We start from the raw sequence: 14,788 nt of genomic DNA, 5'->3' as shown, positions 1-14,788 counted from the left end.
CCCCAAGAGTGATGCTTTCTTTTTGTTTCTGTTTTAAAGGCAAAGCTCAACCTACACCTGTTTCTAACCATTGACACTATTAATTCTTTTCCTTGCCTATCTTATCAATGCTTTTTTTGTATAGATATACCAAATTTAGGGGGGAAAGAACAACTTTGGTTTGAAGTGTACTGCTGTTGCATTCAGCTATCACTGGCTCAGAGTGTTCATTCACTAGTGTGTAGTAAAGTAGATTTCCACAACTAGAATTTACCATATTTTTTGCTCCATAAGATGCACTTTTTTCCTCCTAAAAAGTAAGAGGAAATGTCTGTGCGTCTTATGGAGCAAATGCGTGGTCCCTGGAGCCGAATTGCCCAGGGGCCAAAGACAGATAGTCCTTTTTTAAAAGAAAAAGAAAAAAGAAAGAGCTAAAGACTAACAAGAGGGAAAGAGAGTGTTGAAAGGACCCGCTCAGCAGCTGATTGCAAGAGATGGGGGGGGGAGAGATAAGGGAGCCAGCTCCCGGCCCGGCCCCGCCCAGGCCCCTTGCCCAGGCCTCAATTGTTGTCTGCAAAGAGAGGCTGCTTGTTTCCCCAGCGGCATGTGACTGGCTGATTAGATTATCTGTCTGGAAACTGTAGAAATGGGTCCCTTTCCTTTCCTAGAGAAGCTGCAGAACTGTGAGTTGAACCACATAAAAACAGGATTTTTTCCCTTTGCAAGGTCAGCTCAACAACTTCAAGCTGATCCTCAAAAAATGGAGCTTTCCCCATTTGCAAAAAATGATGCACAACTGTGAGCTGACCCCCCCCCCCCCAAAGAAACGGGGCTTTTCCCATTTGCAAAAAAAGCAGCACAACTTTGAGCTGATCCTCAAAAAAATGGAGTTTTCCCCCTTTGCAAAAGAAGCTTCCTCAAATATTTAGTTTTTTGGGGGGCAAAGGCACCTAGGCCTCTAGGACACTGGTGTCAAACACAAGGCCCGGGGGCCAAATCCGGCCCGCCAGACCTCGTCATGTGGCCCGCCGAGCGCCCCAGCCAGCGGGACCCAGCAGTGGGACCTTGCTGCTGAAGCGCCGCGCAAGCGCCAACAAACAGCTGGGGCCGGGGGGGGGGGGTAGAAAGGCGGCCAGAGCAGCGCCGCACGGAGAGCCCCGAGCCTCTGCGACGCAGCAGTGCTCTGTAGCACTTTGAATCCTCCTCCTGCCACGGCTCGGTGCCTGGAAACGGCTGCTGCTGCTGAAGCACAGACAAAGCACCCAGCAGTGCCGCGTGGAGGAGGAGGAGGATTCAAAGTGCTACAGAGCACTGCTGCGTCCCAGAGGCTCGGGACTCTCCGCACGGCGCTGCCGGGCACCGACCCGGCAAGCCACCTCCTCCTCCTCCTCCTGCCTCACCTCCTCCTCCTCCTGCCGCGGCTCAGCCTCACGGACGTGCAACTCTGAGGCTTTACGCACTTCTCCTAAAACGGACACCCGCTGCCTCACGCTGCACAGGAAATGCTTTTTGCCCCTGGGTCCCTTCGCGCTCTTTTCTGGCGCTGAATCAAGGCAGCGACCCCCCCTTCCCTTTCTTTCTTTCTTCCTCTCTCTCATTCTTATTCTTTCTTTCCCTCTCCTTCCTTCCTTCTTTATCTCTTGTCTTCTCTCCCTCTTTCTTTTTATTTCCTTCTTTATTCCTTCTTTCCTACTCTTCTTTCTCTCACCTCTTTTCTTCCTCTCTCCCTCCCACTCCCTCTTTTCTTCCTCCCTCCCCTCCCCTCCCCTCCCTCTCCCTCTCCTCAGAAACATAGGATGCTGCTTTATACTTCTGGCCCTTAGACCCTGGAACCAGGAGAGCAGCTCCAGTGAGTCAACCTCAGCCAGTCCCTTTGGTGAAGGGTGGTGGCTCACTGGCAGAACATCTGTCCTGCATGCAGAAGCACCCCAGCATCTCCAGGTACTAGTAGCTCTGCAAAGGTCCTGCATGAAACCCTAGCGAGCCTCCACCACCCAGTGCAGTTACCAAAAATCATTTTTCAATAAATTGTACAATAATTGTACATTTGAATATCTACTTGCCATTATTCTGACTATGTTTCTGCTTTCAGAGCTAGTTATTACTTACATTATTACAAAAAACAGTAATAATTGAATGCAGTGACAATAATTTATGATAATAAAGAGTGGACACATAGTCCTACAGATACAACCGGCCCTTTGAGGGTGACCAAACTGCTGATGCGGCCCCCGATGAATTTGAGTTTGACACCCCTGCTCTAGGAGTTGGCTGCTATGCCTAGGACAATTCAAGAAAGCAAAATATATTTTTTCTTGTTTTCCTACTCTAAAAACTAGGTGCGTCCTATGGTCAGGTGCATCCTATGGAGTGAAAAATACGGCACTTGCCTTATTCAGACTGCACAGCTAGTCACACATGTGTTTCAGTCACTGGACTTTTTGCCTTGCTAATATCATCTATCTTCTATGGTGGTTAGTACAGAGAGATTTTGTAGTTCTTGTGGATAGCTCCCGATCAGCTCAGTGTGGTACATTTACCAAACTAGTAAATATGTTATTGACAAAATTAGTAGGTATGGAAGAGTAAATCATACATGAGTTGGTGTGTGGTAGTGTGCTCTGTTCCATTTTTTAAAAATGGTTTCCTATACCCCAAAAATGCAAGAGAGGAGAACTTTGTGCTCTTCTATCCATCTATAGGAAAACTGTTCCACAGTTGCTAATTTGAGAGGTCTCTAATATGTACTGCAAAGGTAAGGGTGATTTGACTGTGCAGATCTGACCACAGAAGCATTTAAATTAGCTTACTCTGTGTCAGGCACATTTGGTGACAAGTAAAGCAAATTATTCCTCTGAGATGCCAACAATGAACTAATCTCTCAGATGAGTTATCTGCATTCAGTGCCTGCTACTGTCTCTGTGTAGATTGTCAGTGCCTCATCCCTTCCCCCAATAATTAATTATAGAGTACATTGCTTCTGAGAATCACCAGTCTCTCTCCAGATGCCAAGGCACAAATCCAGCCATTATGCCAAAAGTGACACACTTTGATCGCCATAGGGCAGCATTATTGTAGAGAATTGCTAAGGGTAATAGTAGCTCATTAACACCTGGCGTGGGTTTCACTTTCTGCCCCCCCCTCCATAAGGCAACAGGAAGTTTGTTTAGCTACTTCCTATATTAGAGAATCACAGAGAATCATCAAATATGATTACTCACCCACTTCTGTTGCCTGCTATTTTCCTTATATTTTTAGAGCCCAGTGATAGTCATATCTCTGGGCATTACTTCTTCATGCCTTTAGTAACGGAGAATACAGTAGTCATGTATTTTTATGTTACCTAAACTTTTGTATTTGCCTTTCCAGCCAACCATGTGCTGCTGGGAAATGCTCTATATTTAGATACTATATTGCAGAGATGAAGAACCTGTTGCCCTCCAGATGTGGTTGGATGCAACTTCCATCATCCCTGGCTACAGGTCATTTTGACTGAAGCTGGAGAGAATTGGAGTCCAGCAACATCTGGAGGATTACAGGTTTCTCATCCCTGCTTTGCTGTGTGGTGAGTGTCATTGACTGCCAATTCATTTCTGGACCCAGTTCAAAGTGCTAGCTAGTACTTGATCAGGACTCAGACTCTTACCTTGGAGAATACTTTCTTCTGTATCTGAGCAGCAGGGTCATCTGGAGCTACCTTTGTAGCAAAAATTATTTAGCTTCCTCCCTCCTCTGGAGGTTGGTAAAAAACATTGCTTTTTCATAAAGCCATTGGGAACTGCTGATAACTGATTGCTGTGTTTTTATGATCTGTCTAGAACACATGTCTTGGGTACTTCTGCTAATGTTTTAGTGTTGGATTGAGCGAGAAATGCTTAAAGCTTCCTGCCAAGTTTGCTTTCCGTTCTAAAATAATGTGGGTCTATTCTAATCCAAAATCAAACGAATGCAAATGAGAAATATGTTTTTCAATTATGTTTCTATTCCTATGCTCTCTTTCTGATTCCCTATAAAACATTGTACAACATACTATAATCTGGCATTAAGTACATGCAATCTGTTGTTTGTTCTACTGATGTGTTTACAATTTAAGTTCTTATTTGAATTACAGTAATCCAAATTACTATATGAAGAGGTGGCACAAAACACGCACACTCACATGTCCATCTTATTGCATGTTCTGATTTGGAATGGGGTCTGATAATCTGGCAAACTGATACTCAGCAGATCTTCCCTCATTGTTCTGTTCTAATCAAGGCTGGGTAGTCTGTTAAAAAGTCAAAATTGTGCACCAAATTTTAAATGAAGACATTTTTTTGCTTATTTTAGGGAGCTTTATTCTTCTAGGAGCAAGTCCTAACATCTAACCACTGGAAATATTTCTGAGCCTTTGCAAGAAATTATCGTTAGATTGTTTCTTTTTTATTGCATTTTTAAAATATACAAATCACCATCATATTTTCTTCTATATTAACATACATAACATACATAATCTATTCACTCTTCTATCCAATCTCATTTCACTAATACAATAGTTGACTTCCCCCTACCTCTTTACAGCTTCATCATCTCTCTTTATTTCCTTAGCTTTGTACTGTGTTCTAGCAAACTTTCATCCTTCTCTTTATATATTTCCTCTGACTTTTTTGGGGGGGGCACTCTAGGCACATCCAAGTATTACTTTGGGAACCATATTTACACAGGTAATTTTTTAAACAATCCCATTCTTTTTTTATTTTTTTATGTTTGAGTGGTTTCTTATTGCTTCTATCATTTTGGCCAGATCTACATATTCACACAATTTCATTTGCCACTCTTCCTTAGTTGGCACCTGCTCTCCTTTCCAGTATTTGTCAATGAACACTCTAGCCGCCGTAGTTCTGTATAGAAATACTCTTTTGTTTTCTTTTGAGATGCTTATTGTCATAATGCCCAGTAAGAAGGCCTTAATAAATGTTTGTCTGAGCAGTTTCTTTAATTCTTCTTAGACCATGTCCCCCACTTTTTTTAAATTTGGGGACAGGTCCACCACATATGGAATAAGGTTCCTTCTTTTTGTTTGCATCTCCAACATATGTTTGTGTTGTTTTTATATATTTTAGCCAATTTACATGGAGTTATATACCACTGGTAAATCATCTTCATGAAGTTTTCTTTTATTAAATAACAGGTCGTGAATTTTAAAACTATTTTCCACAATCTTTCCCAATCTTCCATTAGGATTGGGTATCCAAAATCTTGTGCCCACTTAATCATTACGTCCTTCACTTCTTAATCTTTGAGTTCCCAATATATTAATAATCTATAGGTTTTTGATAATATTTTCTGATTATTTATTAATACCTCTCTAATTTCGATATCTGTGTCTCAAATCCATTTTTTGTCTAATTTGAAGATTTCCTTTAATCGGTAATATTGTAGTCAATCCAAATCTAATTGTTTGTGTTCTTCATAATTTTTAACTTTTAATTTATTATTTTCCTCTTCTAATATGTCTTTATATGTTGCCCAGTTGGTGCCCATGTTTTTCTTTTTAACCACAATAGCCTCCAAAGGTGATAGCCACTAAGGGGGCTTTGGCTCTAGTAATTTTTATATCTTTCCCAAACTGTGTATAATGATTTTCTAATTATATGATTGAGGAAGCCTCTGTGTACCTTTACTTTATTATACCCCAGATATCCATGCCAGCTGAATCTATTATCCCACCCCTCCATATCCAATATATTAGTATTTTTTAAGAGCTGGTAATGCGAAACCTCCTCTATCCTTTACCTCTCTGTTAATAATTTATACTTTATTCTCAGTTTATTGCCTTGCCATATAAACTTTGCCAATTCTTTTTGCCATTCCTTGAAACGACTTGTCCCACCTATTATTGGAATCATCTGAAATAAAAATACCATTTTGAGTAGCATGCACATATTCCACATAATGATAATGTGGAAGGATGTGTGGATCCAGAATTGGCCTCCACAGTCACTTACGGACCCATTGTTAAAATCGTGTTTATGGAAGACAATCTTACTTGGCTACGAGTTATCGCAGCAGCAGCAGCAGCAGCAGCAGCAGCAGCAGCAGCAGCAGCAGCAGCAGAAGAAGAAGAAGAAGAAGAAGAAGAAGAAGAAGAAGAAGAAGAAGAAATTTAATCTACCCCAAATTTTAAAACTTTTTTGATCTCCCTCCATACTTTCACATAATTATCATTAAACAAATTGATATTTTTGTAGTGACCCAAATTCCTAGATATTTGATTCTTTTTTACTATCAATAAACCCATCTTATCTTGTGACTCCTGTTTTCCCCACTCTTCCATATTTTTCACTAATAATTTCTTTTGTTTTTGTTCACTTTAAATCCGTGAGAAAGTTAGATTGTTTCTCAAGACAGACAGACACACAGACACACAGACACACAGACACACAGACAGACAGACAGACAGACACACACACACACACACACACACCTTTTTCATCGTATAAACCAACTTTGGGAGGAACCAATAAGAAACAGAAAAGCATCTGCATGCCTTGTGTTCTTCCTGCCCATTGCCACTGAGTTGCCTTTAGTCTGTTTTCCAAATGCATGTTTTAAGGGAGAATCCAAGCTGTGTCTAACAGAGGGTTGCTTCCTAGGAGATGGAGGGAAAATCCAGATGCAGTCAGTAGTAGCATGGAAGAAAAGCAGTGAGAGATGGAGTATTACACTCAAAATAGTTACTTGAAAGGGTGTAACGAAATGATTGGTTTGAAGTCTAAATTTCATTGGTGTTTGCCTGTATGCGATCCCACTGTCTTTTTTCATTAGATTTGAAAGTGCACTCAGCTTGTAAGGTAAAGGGACCCCTGACCGTTAAGTCCAGTTGCGGATGACTCTGGTGTTGCGACACTCATCTCGCTTTACTAGCCGAGGGAGCTGGCGTTTGTCCGCAGACAGCTTCCGGGTCATGTGGCCAGCATGACTAAGCTGCTTCTGGTGAACCGTAGCAGTGCACAGAAACGCCGTTTACCTTCCCGTTGTAGTGGTACCTATTTATCTACTTGCACTTGACGTGCTTTCGAACTGCTAGGTTGGCAGGAGCTGGGACCGAACAACGGGAGCTCACCCCGTTGCGGGGATTCGAACCACTGACCTTCTGATTGGCAAGCCCAAGAGGCTCTGTGTTTTAGACCACAGCGCCACCCGTGTCCCTGCACTCAGCTTGTACTTGCTTCCAAATGTGTTTTGAATTAGGGTGTATGTTCCATTGATTTCCATGGCACTTACTCTAGTGCAATGTGTTGAGCACAAGTGATGCCAGGGCTAATTTTACAGTAACACTACAGCAATTTTCTTTATATTAAACATACTGTAGTATTTACAGTTCATTATGCTTCTTTACAGAAGAAATTGAAATGTGTTGTGTTCTTGTGGCTCATACAAGCTGTTTAGTAACACTATGCATCCTGAAAAGTCTGTTCTGCTTTCACTGGTACACTGAACCGCAAAGTGCTACAAGATACTTGATCAGCTTCTCCTCTAAAAATACCATAAAAGGCTGTGTCCTTAGAAATTGGGCATGGGATTTTTCCCACCCACATTACTTCAGCATGATTCACTTGGCTGCTGAAACAGTTTCTGAGCTCTGGTGGTTGTCCCATTAACATTACTATAAGAATCTATGCTGGTTAATGTGTTTGGAAAGGGAGAAAGAGGGAAGAAGTGGTCATAGGGTAGTGAAATGACTTTTATAAAATCCAGCTTTAAAGTGACTCTTTTTCTCCATCTAACCCCACCTTGGAATGAAAAACTGCACCTCTTGGCAACAGTTCATAACATAAGACAATAGCTGAATTTAATCTCTACTGTGTGAAATATTAAAAATACCTTCCTTCTTGGAAAATGTAACCATTTTCATTTGAATATGATGCTCAAAGATCCCCTTTAACTGCCTTTTAATAGTAGTTAGCATGAATCTGAATCCTTGTCTGGCTTTTTTCATCCTTTCACAGCTCACATGCCCTCAATATTGCAACAGTTAGTGTTAATCAACACACTTAAAATAGCTACCTCTTGTCTTTTAAGAATGCCCCTTTTGTCTTTGGACTCGGATCAAATGTTTATGATATGCTGTAAGAATCTGAAACTTGTCGCACAATACACATGCATTCTGTTTCTCTGTGTATGTCTAAATTAGGTTTAGTTTTGGAGGTAGTTCTTAGACATGAAGATTTTGCTGTAAGTGAAGTTTAACTGCAGAATTCCTTGGGGCAGGAGCAGAAGAAAACGCATGATAATACAATTTTTAAAAAAATGAATATTCACAATGAAATTTGGTTTTATATCTACCACTGTCTCAAATTCCTCTAATATTAAGTAATATGTAATTGGAATATAGAAAACATTTCAACAGATGGTTTGAAATGCTGTTAGCAGATCCAAGGGTGCTGCCACACAAGGCATCCAGTATGGAATTGCCTTGCTTTTATCACTCACAGTTTGCAGAGTCTCCACATGGTGTCATCATCCACTTCTAATCATCCCATGTTTTCCCAGTACTTCTATCTTTTTTATTTTTATTATCACAGAAAGTCTGACGTCTTCCAGTCTTCTCAATCACATGTCCTTAGTGCTACTCTTCCATCTTTAAGAGGGGGTGTTTTGAGATACCACAACTTGGCATGCCATACACTATAACCTTAGTGGTAGGCATCATTTTATAACATGGTTTAATCTTTCTCTCAAATAACATCCCAAGCACTTACCTGGATAAATCTCTTTTTCACGTATTAAATTGTTAGTAAAATGCTTCTTAAATAAGAGTGCTGTAGTTATATAATGTTATAATATAATGCCAATTTAAAAAATAGAAAACAATCGTTCTGGTTTGCCACTATTTTAGAAATATGCTTTTTCACCTATAAAATCTACACTTTCAGTCCAAAACAAACTTTAAACATGTTTCTTGACATTTCCTGGGTAGTAATAGGCAATCATGCTTAAATGAGGACAATAATTTATATTTATTTTTTTAGAGATCATTTTGATTCTCTGCTCCCCATGACTGCTTAGAGGCCTTTCTGATCCCCAGTAGCTATTTCATGCCCACTGATCATATTGGGATGAACATAAATGAAAAGTGCAATATGTCCCTTAGTGTGGAAAATCCACTGCAAATCTGCTGGTAGTTCAGTGGAAGAACAATGATTTAATCACACTAGGAGCCACCCATCTGGGAGCAGCCCAGGATAGCTTGGCTTATGATACAGAACATGTTTGTCTAACGATCATTTTATTTTCCTTAGCATTCACATGAATCAATGTGTGTAATTTGATACAGTCACCGGATGTGGGGTAAGCATAAAAAAGGGAACAGGGAAGGGAAAGGGCAGACTAGGGCTTATGACTTATAGCAAAACTGCTATGCACATTTCAAATGGAAAGAGGAATGCCTCACAGTTTCTTGTCTGGTGGAAAATCTTGCCATGTTCTTCAATGGATAATTGTATTTAATTTTTTGTTTATTTAAAATTATGAGCTTTTGGCACTCGAAGCAGTTTACAACAATAATGAAAACTACGCAGCAGTCACTGCAAAAATAGAATACAGTTAAAATCATCTTAATTAAAATTGAGAAAGCAGCTAGACAAGATCATGTATGCCACAGGTTACTATAGCCTCCTCTGGGGCTGTATTGCTTCATTGTGCATTGAAAGCTGCAGATCCGCACTGTATAATTAAGCATTCAGTCATTGGTTTGACTGAATGAGACAGAGGTAGCAGTAGCAGTAGCAATGTAGGTGATGTAATCAACTTCTGTTGATAAAAGTGTGAAAAACTTTATATTTTGGAAGAGTGAGAAGAACGCAATTAAGGACCAAAGACCTTTACATGTGAACTAGCAGAAATTGGTCCTCTTGCAGCAACTGTTCCAAATGTATCACTTCATGTATCTGATGAAATGAACTGTAGTCCAAAGTGGGAATTGAACCCATGACCCTGAGATTACAACTGAGCTATCCCAGCTGAGTCACTTCCATATGATCTGCTGAGCATTTATTCTGATGTGTGTGTCATACTATGACCACAGTTTGAGCATTTGTTCGTGAGGAGGTTGTGTGTCAAGACCCCAAGACATACAGTCTGTACACAGTATATTAGGTTAATCGTTATTGGGCAAAATTTATTGGTTACCGAATGTGAGTAGTATCGGCTTAGGCATTGGAAAATGAACAGATTGTATCTGACGGGAGTCCTGTAAGGGTAAACCACCAATAGGGGGAGCCCCCCGATGTGGCTCTCCCATGGTTCCCTATGGGGTCATGACATGGCCCTAGCCCCTCCGCAGACTTTGGACAAGATCCACACACCCAAATTCCTTTATCGGAATTCCCTTCAACATGGAGGGGCAGGTGATGGCCACACTTCCCCTCCCCCAACAGAGTCATATCAGTGCCTAACTGGCAAACCTTACAAAGTTGTGATGATTGCTATGAGGTAGGTGGAAACCAAATGGCCAGTGCCAATTTGCCAGATGGAAAAAAATCCTACCAGCCCCCTCAACAGCAACCAACCACAGTCCATAGCAAGGCCAAAGCTGAAAAACCTGGAGGGGGGGGGCGAGGGCAGGACATCCAAATACGTGAGCCGGCTCGCGCCAGTGATTAAATGCAATTGGCCACGCCCCCCCCGGCCAGTTGGATTGGCAGCCGGGCAATGACGTGGCCAGGTCCCCCCAATGACGCAGGACATTCTTCACATCCCGATGCCAGCGGGTGGCCATGTGGTCAGACTGCAACCCCACCCTGCTCGGAAGCAGAGCGGATTTGTACAACATCACATCAAGCAATTGTTATGTAACACTTCCCAATGCATTTTCCTATTGCTTTTCTTACTGCAAAAAGTCCAGGTTGTGCAAGAGTGCTAAATCCACTTCAGTAGCGCAATCTGAATTTGCTTCTATGAGATTGAATCTCACCTGTGACATAGCAGCAGTCTGCAAGTGGTATAGGTTTGCAAGTTGCTGTAGGTGGACAGGTGTGGATGAAAGGAGATGGATATGCCCTTTATACAACATCTGATTCAGGTACCTATATGCCCCCCCCCTGCAGCTATAATATCTGTGTTGGAGGGCAGTTTGTATCAGGTCAGTGGAGGGGGTGGTCAGAGTTGATTTCTGCTCCTTGCCCTGCAACCCCAATCAAAATTCCACTGGTTGCTTTTGAGATAAATATGTTGGGCATTCTGTTCTTGGATAGTACTACTTTTGTGTACTGTACTGGAGCACTCTCATTCTTCCTGCTTAATTTTATGAATATAAATAGGCTTATCAACAAGCCTTTTAAGTTGAGATATTTCCCTGTCTGCATCTGCATTGAAGTTGTTCTAACAATGTTTTATTGTTTTATTGCTTGTTTGCTGCCCTGAGCTCCTTTGTGAGGAAGGGCGAGATATACATGTAATAAATATATAAAAAATAGTAGTTGTTATACTAGTAACAGATTGTGGGTAGCGGATCTGGGTGCTAACATCTTATAAAAATTAAATAGCTCTTAAAGTGGATATAGTAAATGAACAAAAATAATGATCTCAGACCTATATTTATTGCCTATTTTTAGATTATTACTGTTTTTCTTTTATTGTTTTATGTATTGCATATTTATGTGTGCTGGCCAAGAACCGTAATCAATCAATCAATCAATCAATGATCTCAGACTCCATTCATTTGGTATAGACTTGCTCTCCACCCTTTCCTATTACCTTCGAGTTTTTATTCTTATGTTATTTGCTGTCAAACTATGAGCCCTGTTCTTATCAGTCTGTGGTTATTTTACAGGAAATAGTTGTATATCAAACAGAAAAGAAAACCAAACTTAATAATTCAGCTACTCTGCTCATATTAACTGCTTGTGTGCTTAATATTACCGGTATGTACTGTTTCCATTAAAGCTCACTCTTGAACAGTGGATCCACTTTCCTATGAAAGCTGACTTGATGCATATTTGTTATTGGATAGTTATTGACTATGTTTGTTGTTGTTTTTCTAAAAATGGGTTGCCTTTTGTAGCAGAGGAAGTTGCAGGCACAGATCCTGCTGCTCTGCAGCATGGTTGTAGCTGGCTTAAAGATATACAGTGGATGCTTGGGTTGCGAACGTGATCCGTGTGGGGGCACATTCGCAACCCGCAGCGTTCGCAACCTGCAGCACCGCATCTGCGCACACGCGGGTTGCAATTTGGCGCTTCTGCGCATGTGCAAAGCGCGATTTAGCAGAATCCTGAAAATAGCAGAATTCCTCTGCATCTGTCTCCAGCCCATGGCAACTGAAGGAGCTCTTTAGGTGACAGGCAGTATGCTATTTTGACACCCTTAGTTCCTGGAAGCTGGCAACAATGTGAATAAACCAAATAGGAAATCTTATTTCATGTCAGAGAGCTACAAATGTAGCCCAGGTGATTGACTGTGCCTTTGGAAATGCCTATGTGGGCAGTCTGTTCCAAAATGCTTAAAAAGCAAGGCAAGGAGTAGAGCACTCTTCCCTTCCCTGGTTTCTCCCCAGCCCCCTAACAGACAGCTAACTTCAGACATCTGTCTTCAGCTAGAAAATGCACCTTGATGATTAATTGTTGAGGTTTTTCTAGGGAAAATGGTGGCGGGGGGGGGGGGGAGACCCTCTCGGATCCATGACTTATTTCCTCCCCCACCCCTGGAGTGATTGGGGTTTCATGGTGCTGTCTTGCTAGTTAAGGAAAAGTGCCCCGTATGTTCTGCTCTTCAAAATGTGTAAAGGGATAAGAGATTTGTATGCTGAGTACATGTAGGTATGGTTAATAATTTATATATGATATATAATTTATTAATAAAGCATAGATATAATTTATTGTAAATAGAATATGACCATACCATTTATTGTTTAGATAGCAATATCTGAATATCCTGTAATTTTATAAACATGGAATACTTCTTATTATATGCGGATTATTTGGAGTGTGTTAGATTGTGAACATACAAAAGGTTAAATATTTTCATTCCAAATGAATTAGTATACATTAGCTGTTACTTGTTTCATACTCATCACTAATATGTTTTATAAGTTTGGTCTTCTCTCACACACACTTGTTCTAATCTAACTCTTTTTCTTCATTATATATGTAGTATACAGTGATTAATCTGATGCAAAAGCTATGAGAGAATGTGTTTGGGATCCATAAAATATTTCTTGTCTTCTTCCACCCTTACCAAAGATTCTTCCATGGCATTCTATGACTGATGCTGTTTGTATGGATAAGTGTGCCTTGCTTTGTGTGGCTGAATTTCTTTCTGATACTAGAGCTCTGATTATTATCCAGTTCTTATGAATATGAGTTACAAAATTCTCAGGGTAAGAAATAATGAAATAAAAATCACTCCATTTTTTATGGTTGTGTTACACATTTAGGGCTATCATGCATATTATACTTATGCGGTGTGTCAATTTTGTGGTTCTTTCTAAGAAATCAATTGAGTCCCAGCCACCTTTTATCCATAATGTGATACACTTCTGAAGAAGTGTGCATGCACACGAAAGCTCATACCAAAATAAAAACTTAGTTGGTCTTTAAGGTGCTACTGAAGGAATTTTTTTGTGATACACTATGTGTGTGAACCGGTAGCAGGAAACACAGACCCCAGGCAGCTAATGGAAGGAAGGGTTTTAATGGCTTTTTACCCAGATTTTTAGGGGGTGGTGAATTGTGCCTTGACGATCAGTCTGGACTGGATGTGCATAGCAGGGAAAGTACAGCTACCAAATAAATTTATTATTATAATAAAAAAAACTGATGAGTTGACATGGGTATGGGCAGAGAGAGAATCATGCTATGCATCACTGATGTTGCAGACAATATCCAGAACTACTAATCCATGTTTTGTCAAGCAGAATATGCCAATGAAAGGCAATATTGCATTTTATCAAGTTGAAAATGTGGTATTTGTCTTTGCAGAGATGGACGAAATATCTGCCTCTCTCTCTCCCTCTCTCTCTCTCTCTCTCTCTCTCTCACACACACACACACACACACTCCCTCTAACAGCAGAGATGCTAAAGGATGTTTGTCAGCAAGATTCAGTTCAAAACTGCAACCAGATCATATTCTGACCAATTTTATTTATGTATGATCAAGTTGATAGAGGTGGGTTTCAGTAATGAAAAGGACAAAGTCCTGTTTGGCTGTGTAGCTCACTGTAGGTACTTTGAAAAAGACATATATACCGGTATTTTTAACCAACTTCACAGAATAGTGGGAAGAATAAAAGGTGGTTATAAGACCACATTGTTGAACCCCATCACAGTCAGCCCCAGCCTGTATTGCCAATGGTTCAAGCTGATGAAAGTTTTCATCCAACATCATCTGGAGGACCACAGGTTCCCAATTCCTATTATAACTGGTCCTCAGCCTTTAGGTTAGGTGAAAAAGAAAAACCATGTGCCTCGGATACAATCATACATGCACAAATATAGGCCAAGCAGAAAGAGCATCAGTGGAAGTTAGCAGGCCAGCAGACCTCAAGCAGTACAGTATGTGTGTTCAGTCAGGGCACGGTGACAGCTAATTGTTTCAGTGCTTCCTGCTGTGAAGAACAGCTCAAGGACTCTCTTGAGCTTCTATTCTCGAGGGTTTGGCTTCAGACAGTCTCAGAACCTCATTATCCCTCAGTCTTTTATTTAAATACCATTATTGAATAATTGATAACCAATAAGTGTAGAAAGCATCTCTTCCAATGTTGAGTGTCCCACAGAAAAGAGGGGGGGGAGGGAGGAAGCCATCCCTTCCTTTCGTTTAGAAAACAA

General features: G+C 40.8%; 1 protein-coding gene across 4 annotated transcripts in view; it reads left to right on the top strand.

Annotated features, from left to right (window-relative positions):
• Positions 1-14,788, top strand: part of LOC118088609 (uncharacterized) — an 82,601-nt gene that overhangs the window by 38,454 nt on the left and 29,359 nt on the right. The gene's annotated exons all lie outside the window — the stretch shown is intronic.

The sequence above is a fragment of the Zootoca vivipara genome, chromosome 1 (assembly GCF_963506605.1).
Source record: "Zootoca vivipara chromosome 1, rZooViv1.1, whole genome shotgun sequence".
Classification (NCBI taxonomy): domain Eukaryota; kingdom Metazoa; phylum Chordata; class Lepidosauria; order Squamata; family Lacertidae; genus Zootoca; species Zootoca vivipara.
Note: the sequence above shows the minus strand (reverse complement) of the source record. Positions and strands in the feature narration are given on the sequence as shown.